This window comes from Protopterus annectens, chromosome 7.part1 (assembly GCF_019279795.1).
Source record: "Protopterus annectens isolate FY-2018-M chromosome 7.part1, PAN1.0, whole genome shotgun sequence".
Taxonomy (NCBI): Eukaryota; Metazoa; Chordata; order Ceratodontiformes; family Protopteridae; genus Protopterus; species Protopterus annectens.
The window spans coordinates 262,241,795-262,266,716 of record NC_056740.1 but is presented as its reverse complement, the minus strand read 5'-3'; positions in this window follow the sequence as shown (position 1 = coordinate 262,266,716).

Below are 24,922 nucleotides of genomic sequence, written 5' to 3'. Positions count from 1 at the left end.
GAACAATGAGGGTAAATCTGTTGGCTCTTTTCACAAGGGACTGACAAGTTCAGAAGTTGAATTAGCTCCTGTTGCATGAATCACATTGGTTTTAGGCCTTCCTTTCTCTCTGGCAACCTTATCAGCTACACTTTCTTAGAGTAGTTCTGATTCTCTAAGTCATCATTTTTCCAATGACTTCCATGTGTATATTCTTAGGTCTTCACTGTAGACTACAGGATAGTCTAGCACTTTCTTCTAGTCATGGAGATCTTAAGATCACTGATAAACAGCTTGCACTATGGTTGCCAGCCTTTCCTCCTCCTCCTTTGAGCAGCAGGCTTCATATTCAGCTATATACCTTAGCAATAACTACACTAAGGCAATGAAAAATCTGAGGAGATCCTACAAGTAATAGTTTGACCCTTGCTTTTGTGTGATGAAAAAAATGATACCTGAATGCAAGTGGTACGCTGCTTAATCTGTCCCTGAGAAGAAGAAATGGGAAGTGACCCCAAGTACAAAAATAGCACTGACAGCCATGAACCTATACACATTCGGTGTATATCATGAGCCGAGTCTGATGTCTACGCACTGATTACGAAAAATGACTCCAAACACTGTAAAAGTCCTTAAGCCTAAAAATCAGATGTAACATACCCTTAAACCTGAAAATCCATATCACATTCTTCAGTCTTTATTTTCAGAATACATATAACCACTAGGACACATAGGATCATAGGAGGTTACTAGGCTATTGGCCCTAAGGCCTTTATAAGCCTAGCCAAGAGTTTAACCCATGTTTAGACAAATCAGCACTTGATGCCCCTGTCCAGCAGGGATACGGGTGGAATCCCAGGGGTATATTTTCTGTTTCTCATCCAGTTATCCAGGTTGCGCTTAAAAATGGAGTTATCAGAAGTTCACTCCAACATGGGTGCATTCCTGTGTACTTTCCAGTGCAAAAACATACTCTACAGAAATGCTAATTGATTTTGAACTAATAACCTACAAATTATTTCATAATTTTGTTGACAATGGTTTGATTCGTATATCTCCACTCCATAATGCATAAGTATTACAGAAACATAAATGTAACATGAAACATGGATTCTGACAGCATACAAAGACCAGTTTGCACATTTTTCCCTTCTAGTAAGCAATGGATCCAACTTAAACAGTTATTTCTTTTTAACTATACCCAGCATAAGAATTGCTTTATACCTGGCCTATTTATTCTTGAGTTTTGTTATTGTTTTTGCTTCTACAGAGGTGACAATGTTTAAAAACTCAACAAAAAAAGCATTTATGAGTAGAAAAATTGGCAGGCTGTCATTTTGCAAAAAGTAAGCAAACACATACACAATTCTTTTCATTCTTTGTCCTATTTAATATAACCACTTGCAGGTCACTTTACACTATCAAATAACTTCTCCTCCTCCCATTGACTAAACTCAGCTTGATTTTTCATTATGCAATTATTTTATTTTAAATAAAACTGTCACAAGTTTGTGTTTTTCTCTAACACTCTTGGATATTTTATATCTGTTAATTTGCAGACTGCTTAATCCTGCTGAGTGTACTATTTTAAAAGAAGACTATATGCAAGGGAAATCACTGAAGGTATATTACTAAACTAAAGAGCCATATCTTATTGGTTCATTTAAAAGTTTAATCTTATGTACATTAATGTTGTGTTTACTTTTTGCTTAAGTCCACTGATGTCTGCCAAGATGAATATCTTTTGTTCAGTTATTTATCTGTTGTTAAGTCTCTTTGTTACTTCCTTTCTTTGACACACACACACACACACACACACACACACACACACGCACACACACACACACACACACACACACACACACACACACACACACACACTAGCAGGTCCCTTTCCTAGAGTGTTCTTTCATTAGAAAGAGGGTAGCCATGAACCTTGCTTCGTGGGTCCATTGCCACAAGATGTGCAAATGCCAGTGTACTTAGTTAATGCTGCTCCAGCCATGTAGTGATAGCTAACCATCCCTAGCATCTGTCTTCAAAATGTAGCAGAGCTGGCCCAGGGACCATTTATAGTCAATAACCAAGTCGTAAACAAAAATTATATGACAGCTATAGATACATTTTTCTGCAAGACAGGACACAGGGTTACAACCAAAAGCATTAAATGTGTCAATGTAAACATCCATAACAAAGGCAAAAAAGCTCCCTGAAATTCAAACAAAATAATTTCTACATTGCCTGGAAATGTTGATTTCAAAGCCAAAAGTCAAAGTAAACTTTATTGTCATTTACCCTACACAAGTGCAATCTAAACAAAATTGCATGCATCAAACTCGAATTAAGAAAAAAATATACATACATAAAATAACACTTACAATGGACATACGTTTATCATTTCACATTAGATAGGTTATTCTACTACATATTACCACAGTTTACTTTATCTATAATTTTCAGAAGCTTAATGATTTCTTATTGCACAAGTTCCTATTGCACTGTGTGAGTCTCACATGAATAAGAGGATTTAGTTAGTATAATATTGCGCATTCACTGCCATCTATGTATTGTTTATGTTTAGAATATGAACTTTTCTCATTTATTTGCACCAAAAGAGTTGGTTGTCCCATATCTTGTCAGTGTCTGGCTTCCCTGAAATTATTGCCAGAGTTCAAAAGTCTCACCACCTGAGGGAAAAAGCTGTTTCTGAACCTAGACATTTTACAGCACATGCTGCGGTATCTTCTACCGGATGACAAGCATGTGAACAGTTCACAAGCAGGGTGTGTAGGATCCTTGATTATTTTTGTAGCTCTGTTGTGACATAGTATTGTGTATAACTCCTGTAGTGCTGGAAGTTTGTAGCTCCTTATCCTCTCTGCCACTTTTACTACCCTTTGTAGGGCTTTTTGGTCTGAAACTGAGCAGCTCTCATACCACACTGAAAAGTTACACATTAGGATACTTTCTATGGTGCCCCTATATAAGGTGGAGAGGATAGGGGGTGGTAGACTCACTTTCCTCAGTCTCTTCAGGAAATGCAGATGTTAATGAGCCTTCTTTACTATATGACTAGTGTTTACTGACCAAGATAAATCCTTTTCAAAGTGAACTCCCAGGAATTTTGTGCTCTTTACTCTTTCCACCATCTCACCATTAATCATGACAGGAGAATAAGCTGTTTGTATTTTCCTGAAGTCCATTATGATCTCCATTGTTTTGTTGACATTAAGGTCAAGGTTGTACTTGGCACACCAGTCAATCAGTGTGCTCACTTCCTCCCTATAGTCTTTTTATTTCATTTACTGATGAGGCCCACAACTGCACTGTCATCTGCAAACTTGATGATGTGGTTGGTGTTGAATATAGCTTTACAGTTGTGGGTTAGTAAAGAGTAGTGGACTCAACACACACCCTTGAGGTACTTCTGTGTTGATTGTGATGCCTTTCAAAGAGTTATTGCCCACACATACCTTTTGAGGTCTTTCAGTCAAGAAGTCAGGATCCAGAGGTACATATGGGCGTTCATACCCAGGTGAACAAGTTTTTCGATTAGCTGTTGTGGGATAACAGTATTAAATGCTGAACTGAGGTCAATAAACAGCATTCTAACATAGCTGTCCTTGTTCTCAAGGTATGCCAATGAGAGATGCAGTGCAACTGAAATGGCATCCACTGTGGAGAGATTGGCACAATATGTGAACTGAAGTGGATCTAGTGCCACTGGAAGGCTTGCTGTCAGGTGTTTTTTTGACTAAACTTCCAAAGTATTTCATAATGGTGGACATGAGGGCTACTGGTATGTAGTCATTGATTTGTAATGGAATCTGGTTTATTCATCACTTAGTGGAGAAACTGAACTTTCCAGACACACACTGCCCAGCACTCAACCAAACCAGCCTTCCTGTTTTTGGAGTTAACACTATTAACTTAAAGTTAGAGCTCCTTTTTGTGTACTTCAATTAGGTATGTCACTAAATGGAGATATAGCATGCTAGTGAGTAAGAAGGACAGACACTGAACAATAGCCTTTCAAAATAAGTCACTCCATAGTGTGAGACACTTGTTGTCATTGTAAAATTGAATGATACTTAGCCACTATTAATTGAAAACATTTTTCACTCCTGAATAGGGTTCTTGAAAGTAGACTACTGACAGATCAAAATCCATCATCCCTACTTACAACTGTATGAGTAATTGCAGAACACTAGTAACACAAGTACAAAAAAAACCTAAACAAATGTACTCAGAACCAGCTAATTTTGTATAAACTACACTAGCAAAACATGAAAGCAGGCTTTTTTAGTGGGTCAAGGCCCTCTGCATAAACAGTGTGAGATGCTTTACCCTCCTAAATACACAACTTACCTTTATGATTTCCAACTCAGAGAGTGAGTCTTAAAAATAAATAAACTGTTTCGTTATTTCATTGACACACTGCAGTCTCGGAGTCCATAGGGAACACTGCAAACCTACACACATCACTGCACCATGTAGCACTACAGGTTAATAAAGCAGGGAGATAATGTGTCAGTAAAACTCAAGTAACTTAAAAACAAGGTAATCCTTCTCAGTGTGCTGGATTCCTTCTGAAAATTAATAAAGATCTACAGTAAAGTAACTTTTGTAATGGCATTTGAATTTAATGCTAAGTGGCCAAGTAAGTCCACCAATGAATCTGTTGTCAACATATTGCCAAACATCTGCAAGCTTATGTTTTTACATAAGCAGAACTGTGGGCAGGAATGAATTGCATGTCACAAGAAGCCATGATAGATTTATTTTTATTTATTTTATTTTATATTTTTAACCTGGGTAGAGTTAACAGTAGGCAAATGGAAACTAAAAGAATACAGTTATAAAAGGGTCCATAAAGATGTAAAGACCAAACTCAACAACAGCGATCTCATGTGTTATTTCTGTTGTGGCAGTTTCTTTTGTCTCATATCTTAATGATGTAAACATATCTGTACATCAGTTTAAATGACTTTCTTAAACATCTCCAATCCGTGTTGCTAGAGAATCACAGAAATTTCTGGAACTGATTAAACTTTCTATTTAAAGGTTTCCATTTCACATGCATGTCTCACTCAAGCATCCTGTCTTCCAGAGAATCCTCCACAGATGCTCAGTGGTTCTTTGAATACTTTGCCTCAGCCTAGTTGGCATATTAGTCTGAGAAAGCTTCAACAGACCGTGAAGAATTCATTGATCATTTTCCCACCTTTAAGTCTGCAGACATTTCAAACACAGAATTGTGTTCATTCTTAAAAATTCAACTATCCAGAAACATTCTTTAGTCCTGGCATTCATGCACCTAAGGTACTCTGATTGATTGTACAGATAATCACAAGATTGGCCACATTACTTTTTGAAGAACACTAGGATGATTTTCCTCACAGTGGTGGAGGCTCATAATACTAAGAATTAATGATCAAAATTACTGTTGCTTAGATGAAATACCTGAGGATTGTATTTTATTTTGTTTTGGTTTAAGAATCAAAAGAGATGAAAATCTTTGTCACATTGTCAAGACAGCCTATGTTTTTACTCAACTAGAAAGTGATTAAGCCTTGGTCAAAGTACAAAACAAAATGCAGTTATCAATTCCATGAATGACTTCTGCAAACCTTTGACACAAACTTCTATGTCCTGAGAACAGTAAAGACCCATTAGGCAGATTAGAACAACTGCTCATAGCTCTAGTGTTACCCTCTGAATATTCACAGACAATTTGTTGTAAGAACTGACACGCTTGCCCTGCCTCAGTTTGTTCTGGGGTACAAGATCTGTACTTGGCTCTCTGCTCTTAAAATATTCTCATTAATGATCTGTGGTATCTGTGGAAAAAGCAAGTCTTACCAAAATGCATATGATTTTGTCCTGTATAACTCTAATCTGGATTGTACAAATATTTCCAGAAGGTTCAACTGATTTTTTTTAAATAAATGAATAAATCCATACCATTATTAATTAATAAATTACTAATTAATTAATCAGGTAATTGAACTGCTCCTAGGACCATTTTCAAACAAAACCCAGGGCAGAGGCATATAAAGCAAGATACAAGATAAATGAACACTATATGCTTAAGTAATTATAAACACTGCAATAACAGATGCAAGTTAAATATTAAATAAAATGCACAGTTAGTGATGAATGCAGTAATGAACTGAATTTAAAACTGCATTGTAATATTTTAACAGAGAATTATGAGGATTCTGACTTAGGACAGATTAACCATTTTCTTTAAAACACTTGCATTCATATGAGTCTGTTAGGATCTGTTTGAGCTGTTTCTTGAAGAAACTAGATGTTGTTCATTCCATATGTTTACTGGTTCTGTGTTTCATCTTGCAGGTGTGAGTGCAGTCCTTCTAAATGCCATTTCCACTACTGGATGTGTAAATGTGGGCCACCCTAGGCAAAGAGCTTTTCATCTGTAGGACTCATGAAACAGTGCTAAGTTGTTATCTGTTTATGTAATAGAAAAGGGCAACATTCCAAATGTATCATCTTAAAAAATGGGTGTGTTAAGTAGCAAGGTGGTGCATCCAGTGAGAGATCGTCCTTTTGTTCTTTGAAAAGATAAACAGTGGTGTTGTCTAGCATCCGATAAGGAAATAAATCAGCAGACTTTGTCAGTAAATGTGTATTGCTGTCTGAAGAGTGTTAAAAGCAAGGTAATCCTCTTAGGCACCAATGCTTTAGGAAATGATCATGGTTCCCTCTTAAGCTTGAAAGTCATCTTAAGGTTTGTAATGGTGGTCATGATCTCAAGGTTTGTAATGGTGGTCATGGTCCTATTGTATGCCTGACTATATGCTGAAGGCCTGAGGAGACTGCTTCACTCTGCTTCTAAAGGTACCTATCTCCTCAAGTACTTTAGTATGGCAGTGTGTGAGGGACAGTACTTGGACATATATCTTGCCATGTGAATAGCTATTAACCAAAGAGAAGAGTAAACTAGATATCCCTCAAAGAATGCCTCACATTATGCTAAAGACCGGGGTATTATTATCAACACTCATATTTTTGTAGTCTCACCAAATTACATCATTACCAAAAATGGCTTACACTGTTGCCCAACATCTGTCTCTTTAAATGTGTAACTCTGTTGTAGAAAAGCAGCAAGGATTGCTAGATCAGCCTGCCAACAGCAGCACTGCAATGTTATTTCTGCAAAGAGGTGTTCCCTGCTCTATACAGGCTGCATTATAACCAGCTATACCTCATGTATCAGTTTTTAGAATATCCCACTGTAGACAGTCATGGACAGCTTTCAAAGATTTCAAGTCCTCATCATGTATTCATTGTGGGATTCTCAGAAATAAGATAGTAGGTTAATCAATCAATGTACACATTACTTCTGTGCTTTCGGATAATCAGACTCCTGTTCTGACATTCAGAATGAAGATGCTAGAATAATTTTCACCTTTGTCCTCATTAACCTTTATCTGTGCATTTCTGGAATTAGCATCCCAATAAGAGACATAGGAGAGCTACTGCACCTCAATAATCTTAGAAATCAGCTTGAATCTGTCTGCACCTTCCCCGTATTTAATCAAATCATACCTTTTTTTGTAAGCATTACCATGTTGTTAATTTTGAGCTAGTGTATATCACATATTAATGATTCAATGTTTTGGACATGTCATGCAATACGTATGACTTCTTGCTCAATTATTTAATAAGCTGCTTACCTGATATTATACCACACATTTATATTTACTGTCTTTCTAAACTGCTTGTGTAGATTTCTCCCATCTGTCTTCATAGCTTCTGTTGGGGACATCAGCACCTCTTGTGAATTAAGTGTGATTACCCATGTCACAAATTAATAAACAAATTGAGATATTTATACATCTGACCACAAGACATAACAGGATTTGTGTAAAGCTTCATGTTCTCTGAGAACAGGCATATTTTTACTTCCAGACTTTCTTTTGTACTAATAGTACCAACAGCATTAATGGTATAATGGTACTGAAAATAACTACACGTGGCACAGAAGCTGAAGCAGTCCTGTACTAGGAACTAGCCTCTGTGTTCTAGTCTTTTAGTATTACTAAACAAATCAATTACTCTGCAGGCTACACCTGTGCTGATTTGCTTAGTAACTTCTTCTGGAGGCACTGTGTCAAACATGCTGTTAAAGTCTAGAAAGTCTGAGCCTCACCTCAGCATAGTCTGTATTAGCTCAAGCAGTACAGCATGGACTTCCCATTACAATTCAATGGTCAGATTTTGAAAATACACACCAAGCTTGTGTCTAAGAAATGTAACCATCTAAATATCTCCATACTGTATGCCCAGCAAACATGTAAATTGCACTCCATATGCTGCGTGCATCACTTGCACCATGACCCTTGATAGTACTTTATATACAGGTCTGGGCAAAAGGTGCTGCATTACTGCAGCAAGGAATTGCAAATATTAGAGGCTGCAAGCTTCAGGTCTGCATCTGGATGCCCAAGCATTGCAGTGCACATAATGTCTCCTATCATGCCCTGAAATGTAACCCAAATAAGTAGCCTTCAAAAGTAAATTGCCCAACTGAAGTTTGCAAGATAATGTGGAAACAATGCTTGCATGTACTGCACCCTGCTTCAACTTTACCAAATAGAAAAGCAAGATAACTTTGTTACAAGATGAAATGCTGGTGGTGGCATCATCCTGATGCAAACAATAGCCGTGACAGTGTATTTCCTGGCAAAAAAAGAGCTAACTAGGCATTCAGCAAACAAAGCAACTTTTCAAATATATATAATTTCATAAAACATGACTATAGTAAGTATTCCATGCCCTATTAAAAATGTTGGCTAGGATTTATAGACACCATCCTCAGCTGCACTGTGATAGTATGCAGTACAAGCCACACAACACACCTGTGCAAGATACCTATGTGGATTATGCACAGCAAAGTGACCGTGCAGTGGCAGCAGCAAACAAAATGCTGGAATGCTAATGCCACCACACTACGGGGGCATGCTCAGACCAGAACCTGAGTATTCTATGTGGTGCTGGAGCTAGACAGAATGCAGCCTGACAGGAAGAGATGCAGTAAGGGCTCTGTGATTGTAAAAGTGCAATATAGTCAAAGCATGAGGACCAAAAATGAATATAAAAGAAAAAGTCAATAAACACTGTAGCTCACTAGAGGGTGTAAAAAATACCCATTATTTTATATCCTGATGTTTTTCTCCATCCAATAAACAAAGAAGAAAATACAATAAGAGTTAACATATGTTGAAGAAAAAATGGTGTTAAATACGAGTTCCAGAACTTTCCAGAAGTTTATAGCCATAAAGCTATCCTTTGGGGGTTTAATTTATTCATAAGTAATTGACTTTTAAAAGGAAATGATTTCTAAGAGAAAGCCCTCTTGTGAAAGATCCCCCAAGCAGCAGAATATATTTTGTAAAATGAAAGTACTTTGGGGAATGAAAACATACTAGTGGTATTTAGTTAACAACCAAAAAACAGACATGAGTCATTGCATGCAGTGCTAGCCATATCAAATATGCTTTACTAACATCTGTGTGTCTTCATGTCTTTGAATTAAGTGCCACACATTTCTATGTACATACATAATACGAAGCCCATGTACGAGATAGCTCACTATCTCTGAATACTTAGGCATAATTTTAGCATAACCCATAGCATAAAATAAATAAATACATTAAAAAAGTATATGTCACAGAATTTATGGTATATGTCTGTCTATGCCCTTGCTGGTCATATCTCTTTAAAAAGTACGGCCAAAGTTGTTGGGGTCCTTTTCTCCATGGTACCTAGGTGTTCAGTCATGATGGAGTTTGTGCTAAATTATTTAGTTAATTTCATTTGTTTATCAACTAAAGTGTGACATAATTTCCTATGCCTCTGCAAGGATGAAAATGATGTGCAATGCATGCAGTGCCATGATTACGCCCCAAAATTGGAAAAAAGATCATCCTATTATGTGCTTCAGTAGTGTGAGATCTCACCATAACAATGCTTCCAGAGGTATGTAACATTTATTACACACACCCTAAGCACTGTTACAGTCTAGTTTTAGACAACGGATGTTGATTTACTCTCAAGTGTGCCTGAACATCTTGACACATATTTTTTATTTTGTCCCCTGAACTTTACAGATGTCAGTCTATAAGTAACTTATTTCGCTAAATAAGAATGGGATTCCAAAACTGTCCCTAATTTTTTCCTTCACTTACAGCACTCATTTTTTTTTTTGTAACTGGTAGTATATAGAGAAGATAAAACTCCATGCACTACAAAGAGTTATGATCAGGTCTCACAGATCATAACCATGTTATTGTGTGTTTAAGACATGGATGCCAGGAAATTCACTTCCATATGAAGAGACCTGATCATATCCCTCCATGTATGTGCAAAACGTCTTTCCCCCTTCTACACCCTGAAATGAGCATTACTTGGACTGTACCATCTACCATCTATACAACACTGTAGTGGTGTTAGAAAAGCACAACATATAGACAACTGTATTTTTCATTTTAAAATAGAGTTTTCCAAACAGCTATCATCTTAACTGTGAAAAATAATAATAATATGCATTGTTGTCTCTTCACTGTTGATAAGTTGTGGTTTTAATTTTTTTCCTCAACACAGAAAAACACATGCTAACAGTATGTTGCAGTGTGCTGGGTTTTTTTCATCTTAGAAACTTAGCGAACCACACAGTCTAATTTAAGTACTGTATTTCTTCCTTTCCAAAATACAGAACAATAAAGTATTTGGAAAAGAATCACAACAAACTGTGTACTGGCAAATATGGCTAAACCAATTACCAAGACACTCTCTCACAGAAAATATAACTTACTCTGATATGCTACAATCTTAAAACAGTACTTATTTAGTTTGTAGATTGCAAGTAGTGTTTTCCCTTAGCAATGAGGCATTGATGTTATTCCAAACTCAAACATTTTGACAAAAAAAATGCTTAGGTGATTGAACTGTTTCAGCCATTTATATGAAAATTATTTTGCTCTAGGTCAAGTTTACCCAAAGATGCAGAATTTGTCACAAGTGTATCATACAAATGCAAAATTAGCAAATGAACTATACATTTTTAGCTTTAAAATATTTTAAAAATATAGAAAGACAAGATATTTTAGAAAACTAATATATAAGGTTTTAGAGATTAACACACACACACACACACACACACACACACACATATATATATATATATATATATATATATATATATATATACACACACACACACACACACACACACACACACACACACACACACACACACACACACACACACACAGGTTCTCATTCTAATTTTGAGAAGGCTGTGTGTTCTTTGCAAGAGTGAAAACTTAAGTGTGGCTGGAGAGAATACATAAGTTCAATATAACTGTACTTTGGAAAATTCCCCCTTCACCAAGGTACAGCTGTTTCAGAGTTAGTATACTTAAGTACTAGGGGTGTGGGATGTGCAGCCCCCATGTCACATATGCAGGGCGGCTTGGCTTCTGCAAAATAAATAAATAAATACATAGATTAATTAATGAATAAATAAAAAAAAAACACCTTTCCATGCAACTGTATTAATTGCACTGAAATTATATTGAATCTCAAACTTCTGACAGATCAGACACGCACGCACACATGTGCATAAATGCACACAAAGGGCATTAGCATGCAACCTATTTTATTATTAAATACTTCTGATGTTATTTAGGAAACAAAATTAAAGAAATCACAAGTACTGTAGTGAACAAATGAATGAATGAACAGCAGATGGAAACACATTGCTTTTTAGTGCTTTTTCCCCCAATCATTTAAATATCTTCAAATAAACATACCAATCCTAACAATACTGTAATTGTCAATGTGTGAATTTTGATTGGATTATATGTTTTCTCAACAGTTCCAGATGAGCAGAAAAAAATCTTTTCCTGCCCTCTTTAATTCTATTTGACCTTTTCACCCCATTAGTCAGCACTGTGTGATAAAGCAAGCATCTAGCTATCAATTACAGGTGATCTGACATGAATTTAATTGTTTCCAATTGGATTAACTCACTCTGTAATATTTTTTCATGGGATGTCGATCCGAGCATGATTAATATTCTCGGTTCATCTTCACGGTAATTGTAGTAGAGTAAAAACAGGCAGAACAGAAAAGGCAAGTCTAAAAGAAACACCAGAATGATGGAACAGCTTGCTAAATATCTAAAACAAAAGGAAAATGTGTACATTACAGCCACAGTACATGACAGTACTGGATTATTCTAGGAATGGTACACATTGATGCTACCACAATGTACACACAAATCGGGCTTAAAATTTTCAAACAAGGATTTCTATTATCTTGTTCACTGTTCAACAGCCTAGTCTAATAAAAAAAGTACACAATTCAAAAGACAACCTAGAAATAACATGTATTTCATCAACTTAGCAGTTCAGTTGCACAGCACAGGGTGAAACAGTTTGTTAATACTATTTCTGCTACTTAGGACTACTAGCATATTCAGACTATTGAAATGAACAAAAAAGACATAATTGTCCTCATATGTTGTTAATGTTTCTTTTTTTCCCTAATGGCAATAGTTTGTTCTACCAGTTTAAATACATTGTATTTGTACAGGTTGTCTGATATTTACAACCTTCAGAATGAGCAGATTTTTATGGCAAACCAATGAATAAAGATCCACCAGAAATATTTTATTTTCATGAAATACTGGTTAGAATGATACCTTGGCAGGATTCACAAAGGTGCTATGTTTATCACAGAAATAAAGGGCACAGTTAAGGCATTTGTTCTTTGTATTTCTCTTCTTCCTGAGAGGTTAAGGGATTTTTTTTCATATACTTTTTTCACTGATCTAAACTCAGGTAATCTAAACAAAAACTCACCCTAAAACTTTCAATGCTTGAGTTTGTACTGGACACGAATTACATTAAATTTATATTTCTAAAATATGAAGTCCTAGCGTATTATGTTAAAAACATACTGTAAATGTAAGAGACAGTCATATATGTGACTTGCAAGGGACAACACAAATAGAAAAGGTACTGTAATACCTAATACATTGTTAGAAGCATGTAGTATGTGGAAATGTTTGTTGCTAGCAACATATTGTACAACAAACAGGCAGAGTGCATGGCTACAATTCAGAAATACAGAAGAGCATTTTAGAAAGATGCACAGTTAAAACTCTACAGAAGAAACCAATACCACTACTACCCAGAGACACACAACCATAAGAACAATACTGAGAATGAATTGTGCATTTCTGAGTATTGTTTGGATACATTCAGGAGGGTATAACAGCACCAGATGATACAGCTGTGACAGAAATATCCCATCTATTGGTGACTGTTGTTAGGCACATACATTCCACTCTCCCTGGGCTTGACAAGGACGGGGTGAAAGTCAGCTATCTCCCAGGAGCCAAGGGGCATAACTAAGGCACCCACTACTACAAGTATGACTATGACATGATTGTAGTCAATGTTGGAGTTAAATGACCTGCTATGAAAACCCCAGAAGACCATGCAGAAGGATGTGTTGGAGCACATGGCGTCAGCTAAGAATACAACATTGGTTTGGGGTGGAAGCCTCCCTTCACCTAGACTGATGCCTAGATAAAAGGAAAAGACAGCTGGTTTATAGATTCATAGGTATTTACAAGATCTTAAGAAGCCTAGCCATACAGTCTCATGAAGTTTTTAGTCTTTACATTTTAAGGACAAATAACCTGGAGATTACCAGAATATTTATTTTTTTCCTCAACCATGAGAGACAGAATGTACCATTCTGGGACAAAATGATCAACAGTCCAACTTGCTATGCAAAACAGTCTACATTTTTCATTCAAATGTTTCCACATAATGGCCAAAGCATGTGTTGCTTCCATTGTGACTTTTTAAGCAGAATTCATTTAATGAACTTCTCCACCTAATAAAACATTTCCAGTCCCAAACTAGATGATATAAAGGTGGCTTTACTCAATACCAGGAGGCTTAACAATAAATTGCCTGACCTCAAGGCACTTCTGCACTTAGAACATGTCCATTTATGTGTTGTGTCCCAGACATGGTTCAAATCTTTAGAGAGCACTTCTGTACCTGGATTTTGTGCCCACCACACTTTCAGACCCAATGGTGATGGTGATGGAATGCTGGTGTACATCAGGGAAAATATCCCTTTCAAAATGATACCAGAGACCTATAGTGAGCTTACTGAAATACAACTTACCTTAGGGAAATATGTTTTCCATCTCAGCCCGCATTCACTCTATGTGGCTCCTGCTGGCCATGATAAATTTCTGGCATTCATAGGGATATCCCAATAAGCAATGGCTCTTTAATTCATTGTGGCTTCAACTATCTTTCCAGTGACTGGAGCTCCCACACTTCCAACATTGGGTATGTTCAATCTTTCTTGGACTGGCTAAACAAAAATGTCCTGGATCAACTTGTTCTCAAACCAACCAGGGGCATAAACAGTCTTGAAGTAGTACACACAACCTTGACCCCTGTATACGCCATCCCATGGTTGATCCCATGTTAGTAATATCTGACAAAAATCTGGTCACCTTTGCCCTCAGAACTTTAATTATCTCAGTTAGAAACACAGTCATCTTTAAGGACGTCAACATTAGCTTTCGGAAGAGATTGGAATCTTAGCCTTCTACTCAGTATTGTACAGGTCCTTCAGGGGAGACCTATGCTTAGCTTATTGCACCCTTTGAGAGACAGTTATTCTTGATCTTGTCTCCCTTGACAAAACAAATTGTGCTGCCAACTGTTAGATATATATTTAGACATTTATAACAGTGCATATATACTTTTGTTTATTAGAATATATGTGTAGTAAATATAACAGTGCATGTACACTTCTGCTTGTTAGTTAGATTTATGTACACTTCTGTTTGCTAGAATATATGTAGAAAATTATAGCTAGTTAAATGCATGTACACTTCTGTTTGCTAGAATATATGTAGGAAAATATAGTCAGTTAAACTGCACTTAGCTGAAAGCATCCAGCTGTGTATGTATTACAAAACATCTTTGTGTCTGGTATAACTTCAAGGAAATGCAGATAAAGGATAATTCCTTAATTCCTGAGACCCAGGTGCAAGAAATGAATGGCTCCCTACCGGGTTGGAAACAGGAACAGGAACAACTCACTAGATTGTCACATAATTCACCTTGAAACAGAACACAAAGTAGCTTAAGAACAGACTGCATTACATCCACATTTAAAGACTGCTTTCATAAAAAAGTATAAAAAGAACAGTGACTGAATAATGCTAGATCTAATTTCGTTAGCTCTGTATACTTGAGATCATCCGTGCTGTTTGAAAAGCTTAATCTGAGACATTAAAAGCTGTAAACTGTACAGTATTGTATGTATCATCTGCTGCATAGACAAGTTGTTTTATGAGTAACTGCAGAAAGTTAATATATAGTGCTGGAAACGTTAATAGTCTGCAAAGTCCAGTGCATTAATCAGACTTTTATTTTAACAAGGCACAGCTAGCAGCTACAAAGCACCAGCAGCAGCACAGATATCTGCATTTAATTTTTAAGCGATGAGCCAGCCAGGAGTAGCAGACACCCCAGCAGAAAAAGCATATAAGATTAATGTTACTGATATAAAGTTGTACTGGGTAAATGATACTACAAACAGAACTCAAGGTAATTTATTTTGTCCAGAAGGACAAAAATGTCATGTTTGAAATCTTTCCTTAGACCAGAGTGTCACTGTTTGAAAAACAACCAGAGGGCAAGCATATATACAGCTGTCACAGCATGAAGCAAATATATCTTTACAAAACAACACTGCAATAAAATTCTGCATATTACAGAGGGAAATTGTACTTTTTCAATTTTACACTGACTGTGTAAACAGTACTGCAGAAGGGACTAAAATAAAGGTACAAAACATACTGGTCTGCATTAATGACTTAGTAATCATTGGAAGACATCCTTGCTTTTTTATCAGAACTTTTAATTTACCCTGGGGATCACTTCAATTGCATTGCTATATAGGGGCACAGGGAACTAACATCTGATAAGCCAGATGACTGGGAACACTATTGGGCTAGTCTTGCATTGGCTCCAGGGCCATTAGCCTAGTACTTGCCTATGAACCTATAATAATCCCACAGCCAAGTTTGATCAAATAATCAGGGTGCTATCATCATGTACAGTAGCGGGGCATAACTACCAAAATAAACAGTAGTACATTTTAATATCACATTTCCTCCTCATACTACTGGCTGTAGAAGATGGAGGGTTTGGTATGATACTCTTTTAGGGGGTGTGGGTACAGGACTAGGGGCATTAAATTAAACTGAGATAGGAATACTAGTAAACAGATTAAAACTGACAGGTCAGGATATTTCACAAATTGTATATCTACCTACTATATGGGCATTACAAAAAGAGCATGTTAATTTTCAAAAGACACTTCTACAATGTTTTAATGATTAGCAGATTAGGGTTTAATAGTAATGTCACTAAGTTTGTAAACTGGACTAAAGTTACATTACAGTCCATGTATGTAGAAATGCAAAAATATTCTGTACAAGTAAAACTGATAGTAAATAATAAATATGCTTGGTGTATGCTGTACAACAAATGGTTTAATTAGTAAACAGCATTCTTCAGTGTATAAACCATGTTTTCTACAACACTCTGTAAATCTGTGTAAATAAACAATTTTGCCATCAAGTTTTAAACTGTTCACAGAAATTGCTCCTCAGTTCATTTGTATGTATTGTAACAAATCAAAGTTTAGCATTTACTAAACAACATCCTTTCATAGGTTGTCTCAACAACCTTACCCATTTAGTATGGCATGATAACACATATGTGTTTACTCCAGAAAACAAGGCTGTAATGCCTTTGCAATGGATTTCACAAGTGTTGTCAATGATTAATGTAGGATTTTCACTAAAATCACTGTATAGAGTCATAAATGAAACTGTCAAAGGAAAAAACTTCAAAGACCAATACACGTAAGGTTCAGTTAAGGCACTTTTAATTGACTTGCCGCAAGGAGACAAAAACATGCAAATACAAGGATTTGTCTAACTACTAACAGGAAGTATGTTCATTCTTATACTATTTTACAAGACATGGCCTTCTAAGCTGACGTAATCAAACACAACTTTCAGTATTGTTCTGCAGCAGATGTTACTAAGATTTTCTTCTGACATGACTAGATTTGTGATAAACTTTTGAGAAAAACAACCTGGCCTTGGCGACCATTAATCCATTTACAAGCATCTATTGTACAGTATTATATTTCAAGGTACTTTTCTAATTCAGATACAAGCAAATGCTGATTGCAGTTCATATTTTCAAGCAGGCTTTGTACTAATTATCTGTAACTTCTACAGCTGTGTATTTTCTCATAGCACAGCGGAACTTCTTGTCTAAGTTTCATACAAGTAGTATTGTTCTATTCATTATTTTCCTAATGCAAGCAGAAATCACCTGCTTCTCAGTAAATTTCCAAGGCACAAGCAAGATTTTAGATAACAATACAAGGTCAGAAAGCAACTGCAGTTTGTACAGATTTATGCAGTATGAAATATAATAAATGTGTTAACCCTTTTCAAGCTCTAAATACACTAAGCATATTGCTAATACACACATTAATACATATCTTTCTAACATTTTCCCCCTATTAATACTTTTATTCTACTTTCAAAATAAGCATAAACAGTTTGTTTTCTTCTCCTAACCTCTTCCACTCAGGATTTGCAGTTAAGAGAGTCATTCAGTTTAAACTTATGAAAGCATTTTTAGTCTTTTAACAGTTCTTCAAACTCAGTACTTTGATATAAGGTTTCAGAAACTGAAATGTCTATAAGGTCTTTAATCAGTCTTTTCATGCAGGGGATACCACAACAAACACATACTCCCAGTAGGAGCATACCTACACAAATGGCAATCAGGATGTTCATTAGGATGGTACCCCACCCCCCAAACCACTTCTGGAAAAAGTCCATCAGTGGGTTTGGGCCTGGTTTGGTCATGGCCGACACTTGCTGAATTACCTCAAGATGATTGTCTATCTCGTGTTTATGGTCAGGAATATATGAACAGCATTCTTCTTGGATTAAAGCGCACGTACCACCTCTCACCGCTAGGGTGAAGACGAGAGCCATGCGTCTTTGGAGCACTACAGTTCTCATAGCATTCAGTTCATCAGTCACCAATTCAAGAGTGGAAAAAGTTGCATTACTCATTACTTCAAGAAGTTTCGACAGTTTTCTCAGCTCTCAGATCAATTTCACTACTCCATATGCTGGTAATATGCCTGCCCATGATATAACGCTATCACTCAAGTCCATGTGTGTCAGTCCTTTACCTAGAGAGTGATGGTCTTTCCAACGCGCATCGATTTGTCCCACTGGATTTTCAGTTTTCTTGATGACTTCTCGGACATTTCAAATTTTTCCATGAGGCAAAACTGCAGTGTGTCGTATGGCCGGAACCAGGTAACCCAAAAAACAACTGCTGGACCAATTCTCAGGTAACCATTTGTATGCCTTTCTGCCACACACAAAATAACAGTCCTCTGCTTTAGTAGTAACCTTGCTATGAATATACACTCACCCTGCATGAAACATTTTTCTATCAATTGTAGACAGCTGTTTATAAAGAACAGAATTATGTTTTACTTCGTGTTTTGTGCATCAATCCAAGAAATGAATCATAGTTTGTATTACAATAACGATCTACATTGTTACTTTTAGTGTAACATTTATAAGGAACAGTCACATTGCAATTGCTCCAACCCACCTGAACAGTATCATTTTTATAAAAACACACGGTTCCCTTTTGTGGAACAGACAAGTTCAATGCTATTTTATCTTGTGCTGTAATGGTTGAGGTATCATAAATCAAGTTCTCCCAGGTCTCATTGACCCCTAGGGGGACTGTAGTCATTAATAACCCCCGTATGCTGTCGGTAAAGCTGTGCAAATCCAGAAATTCGAAACATTGAAAGTCTCAGCTTACACATATTTAATTGCCTGGTAAGTGTTAAGTTTGGATGCCAGTTTATGAGTAACGCTTCACGTTTATTCAGTTCAGTCTGTGTGGCTGGGAAAAGAAAAGGCCAAAACAAAAAGATTATTGTCACTAATGCAGTTAACAGGATGATTATGCAATACTTCTGAGGAAAGGGTTGTTCTGCATTGATGTTTCTTCTGGACTCTATCATATTTGCTCTTGGCATGTAACAAGATTTTTGCCCAGTTTAAAGTTTTTAACTAATTTACAGTGCATCAGGTGGATCCAGGAGGCACGCTCCACGATTTTGACTGCAGTGAGTGTTGACAAAAGCACTTGATATGGACCTTCCCACTTCGGAGATGCCCAATTCTTCTTCTTAACTATCTTCAGCCAGATCCACGCTCCAGGGGGCACTGCCACTTCTGATGGTCTGGTTCGTTCTTTATCTGAAACAGAATTTAACTGCAGCAAATGTTTAGAATTTAAGAGGTTTCGCATATACTCAGCTAATGTACTGTCAGCTTCCTGGTCTGCGGGCATGAGAGATTTCCACTGAGGTATATAGTACGCCCTTCCAAAGAGTTTTTCAAAATAAGTCAATCCTTTTGCATTCGGAACAGTTCTCATGCTCAACAGTGCCAGGGGAAGACAGTACACCCAGTTTCTCTGTGTTTCTGTTATTAATTTTCTTAGCTTACTCTTTAAAATCCCATTATGCCTCTCTACTCGCCCTGCTGATTGTGGGTGATACGCACAATGATTTTTTAGAGAAATACCAAAATGTCTACTTAACTGCTGTATGGTCTGATTTACGAAGTGTGTGCCATTGTCACTGTAGATCCTTTCTGGAATGCCGAATCTAGGGATGATTTCTTTAACAAGAACTTTGGCCACAGTCGTAGCATCTGGATTTTTAGTCGGAAAGGCTTCCACCCATCTGGAAAACATATCTACAATGACAAGAAATACTTTTTATTTTCACATTTATTCAACTCTATGAAATCCATACAGATAGTATGAAACGGATACGGTGGTGTAGGGAAACTCCCTTGTTTGGGCTTTAATGCCCCTTGTGCATGATGTTTATTACAGATGTGGCATAACGAACAAAATTTTTTAGAGTAGTTTGTAAATCCGTACGTCGTGAACACTTGGTTCACCAGCTGTACCATCCCCCCTGTTGAGACATGGCACTACCCATGGCTCAACAAAGCTGCATATCTAAACAAATTAGACGGCAATATCGGTTTTCCTTCTTTAGAGATGTACAGCCCCTTTTCGAGAATTGCTCCTCGTTTTACCCATCTTTGTTTTTCAGTTTGTGTAGTAAGTGTTTGCATTGTCTTTAACATTTCTAAGTCTAAAATCTCAGAGGGTTGTAGTTCCTCATTCAAAAGAAATACTTCTGAAGCTGCCTGCTTTGCAGCTGTATCAGCTCTCGCATTACCTTTTGAAATCCTGTCCTGTTGCTTGGTATGAGCTGTGCATTTACAAATAGCTACTTTCTGAGGTAACTGAATAGATTCTAAATTATCTAAAATAAACTGTGCATGATTGATTGGTTTGCCAATAGATGTTATCATTCCTCGATTTTTCCACTGATGCGCAAAAGCATGTACAGTAGAAAAAGCATACTGGCTGTCAGTAAAAATGTTCACACATTTACTCTTTGCTAAGGTACATGCCTGCGTCAAGGCAATCAATTCTGCTGCCTGTGCAGATAAACTATGTGGTAAAGATTTCACTTCTATAATGTCTGTGTCAGAAACTACTGCATATCCTACTAGGTTCTGTCCTGCAGGACCCCTTTTGCATGAGCCGTCCACGTAGTATGTCACCTCGGCATCATCCAAGGGAACATCCGTAAGATCTTTTCTAGGCAGTGTCTTTTGCTCAATGATCTGCAGGCAGCTGTGTGGTGTGCCATCTGCAGGGGTTGGGAGCAAGGTAGAAGGGTTCAAAGTCGTACATCGTTCAATTGTCATATGAGGTTGGCTCAACAATATAGTCATACAGGAAAGATGCCTAGCAGGGGAAAAATATGCTACCTTCTCTTGTAGTAAAATAATTGTGACTGCATGAGGCACTCTCAATATGAGAGGGTGGAACAACACTACTGAGGCCGAAGCCTGTACTGCCATTGCAGCTGCAACTACTGCTTGTACACAGTGAGGTAAAGACCATGCCACTGGGTCCAGTTGTGATGAATAATAAGCAATAGGGCATTGCTTGTCCCCATGCTGCTGTGTTAACACTGATGTCATATAACCTTGCTTACAATCTACAGTTTGGAAAAAATGTTTATGATAGTTTGGTAATCCAAAAACTAATGAGAATGCTATTAACTGTTTCAGTTTGCAGAAAGCAGATTCTGCTTCTGGTGTCCATTGTAATATATCCTGTGCTGCCATAGGCTTTTTATAAATCAGGTTAGTCAACGGTGCAGATTCCAAGGCATAGTTTGGAATCCAACTCCGACAAAAATTAGTCGTACCCAGAAAAAACATCATTTCCTTCTTAGTAGTGGGTTTTGGTGCTTGCAAAATCGCTATTTTTCTGTCCTCATCTAATGTCCTAACTTCCTTGGATATTACATATCCTAGGTATTTAACTTGTTTTTTCCAAAGCTGCAGTTTATTTTTGTTTACTTTATGTCCTTCAGTGGCTAAAAATTGTAATAGCGCTATGGTATCTTCTTTACAATCTTGCTGGGTGGGGGACGCCAGCAGGATATCATCAACATAAAGCAAAATTTGACTACCTCTTGGTGGGGTAAATCCCTCCAAGTTGCTTGCCATTTCTTGTGAGAATATTGTTGGACTTTCACAATACCCCTGTGGTAGTCGCGTATATGTATACCTTTTCCCCTGAAATGTGAATGCAAACCAATGCTGGCTGTCAGGGTGTATCGGTATCGAAAAGAATGCATTGCTGTTATCTACCACAGAAAAATATTTCTGTTGAGGTTTTAAATCATTCAACAGGGTGTGTGGGTCTGGCACTGTAGGTGCCCTTGGTATTACGGCATCATTTACAGCTTGTAAATCTTGGACCATACGCCACTCTCCATTTGCTTTCTTAACAGGAAATAAGGGTGTGTTACATGGTGAATCAGGAGATTCCACCAGCACCCCTTCCTTAAGTAAAGCTGCTATAATAGGTTTGATTCCTACCGCTGCATCTTTTCTTAAGGGATACTGTCTCTTTTGTGGTCTAAATGCTGACTTTGGCGTAATAGTAACTGGTCCTGCTGTACGAATAAGTCCTACATCTGATTTTCCTGTTGACCAGAGATTTTCTGGTATATTCTGTAAGGCATTCTCTTCCTCCTTCAATAGGAGTGCCAATCAGCTGTCCCTGCTAGACTGCAAGTGTACAGCTGGGTGGGTCTGAGTTATCCAATTCAGCTTCTGCATTTGTATTCCTTGTTCTGACAGTTCTAACTCTGTCTATTTTTCCCATCTCGTGACTTTTTCTCCTAAGTCTACCCATTTTACATTCTTGTCCTTAGTTAAGCTAACATGTGGTAATCGATTAGATTTATAGAGTGCAAAGAACTCCTGGGGCAATGAACAGCTGGCTACACTGTTCCCTTCTGTGTCCCAGTACAGATTACGTAATATCAATCTGTTTGCACAATTTTCAAACAATTCTTGCTCATATTCCTTATCAGGTCCTGGTGTATTACAATAATACAGAGTACAGTGCAACAAATGTGTTTATCAATGTCAAGGTAGGGGAACTTGCTGATGGCTACGTTCATCAACTCTTCGGTCACCGCCCCTGGACCAGTCATAACCAAGTCCTGGCTCTACCAATAAAACATTTCACCCTCCGATTGCACTGCAAAGGTATCAATTTGTCACTGTGCTTCCATACCCTGCATAGTCGGAACTACTGCTATACCAAATAGCTGCATAAGGTCTCTGCCCAAGAGGTTCACTGGGCATTTTGCAGATACAACAATTTTACTTTTCTGGGGCAATCCTGAAACAGGATCAGTTATTACAATATTATGGGAGAGGGGCTCCCGATACAGCTGTCCATTAGCTGCTTTCACTAATATGTAATCAGGTGACTCTGAATTCTCTGGCAGTTTGGAGGGATGTACCAGGGTCCGTGATGCCCCTGAGTCACACAAGAATCTGACTTCCCTCCCTTCTACCAGGAGTGTAACTTCTGGTTTTGTGTTTGCTAAATAGAGCTCTAAGCTCAATAAAGCCAAATCCAATATTTCATTTTCTTCACTATCCGTGACTTCTTGCACTTCCTCTATTTCTTCTGTCACATTCTCTACTCCCTCTATCACATACTCATTTGTCCTTTCTCTGCTATCCCCTTCTAGTGATTCCTGACTATCATATAGTCAGTCCTCACCCTACTTATCCTCCGTGGTTGCCTTCTTGTTTTTCTTGCAATCCCTTGCCAAGTGTCCTTTCTTACCGCATTTAAAACATTCACCCCTTTTCTTTTGCCCTTCAAAGTCCTCTGATCGTTGATCAGATTGTTTGTTTCCCTGGGCATTTCTCTTGCCCTTTTTCCTGGACTGTAATACATATACTTCTGCTCCATCTTCTACAGAAAATACTTGGGCTTTCTCTTTCTTTTTGCTATTAAAATGCCTTTTGGCATGCCTAGCATATTCAAGCAATGACTGTAACCTGCTTGTATGATGATCTACCATGTGTTTGTAATAAAACTGCTTATGGGTGCAATACTGCCTTTCAAAAATGCATTCTTTAACTGCTGCTCGTATGGGGAATCGTGTGTCTGATCTTCAGGAACCTGCATTCCACAATGGTTATTAAAACATTCTAATAGTCTGGCATAATATCGGTCAATAGCTTCACCTTCCTGTTGGATGCATTGATTAATGCAAGTCCAGTCTGCCCTAGGCTTCCATTTCTCAGAGATTCGGTCTGTAAGACCTTTCACTCTGTTGTCTAACTCTGCGCTGCTATGTGGGAGGGGCATGAGCGCAATGTCACGGGGATTCCAGTCGCCACTAATCATGTGCCAATCTGGTCCCACAATTTGTCTGACTACTTTTTCTACCTCTTCTCCCTTTAAATTATAACTCAGCCTCATTCCTTGCAAATCTTCTAAGAACTTTCAAAAATTAACTTTTGGATGGGGAATTCCCTCAGTGGCTTTCCGGATGTCTTCTGGAGTCCAGGGTCTATACACTAGAATAGTTGGGTCCTGACCTTCTTGCCCTGCCTGAGGATTAGGCACTTCTATAAGTGGGCATATTTCTTCTTCACTCATAAATCGTGAATTTCTACCCATTTGATATAACTCAATGTCCCCTTTTGAGTTTCCTGCCCGTGTTCGAGACCTGGTCTCGACGGGATCTCTAATAAACGGTTTCGCTTTTGTAGTGTCTCTACTTATAGTGACAGCAGGATATCGCAGGGGTGGACTAACTTGTTCACTTGCCTCATATTCTGGTAAGGGAGGCGGAGGGGCCGACGCTATTACTAAGTTATTGACCTCCTTATCTAAAAACATTGCTTTTGAATTATTACTCTTTTGTTCCCTTTGGTTAACTTCCTCAATCCACCTGTGTGCCTGAGGAATTCCTAACTGACGTTGCTTTTTTACCCGACCTCTAGAATCAGTTTTAAGCTGTTTGACAAGTTTGACAAGTGAGGATTTTTCTAGTTTACCATCAAATTCATACTTATTAACCCATTTTGCGTAGTATTTAATATTATCAGCATGCTGTGACTACATGTATTTCGCGTCTTCGGTTAATGGCGGATTTTGGGACCTTTTTGTACAATTATTACCCATTTTGTCCTACTCTTTTAATTGTTATGTAACTCCTTATTTTTAACGTGGTACCATGGATGTTTTTATAGTCTCTTCAGAATGACTGCCTACCTGCTCTGTTTCCCTGATCTATGACAAGACAGTGA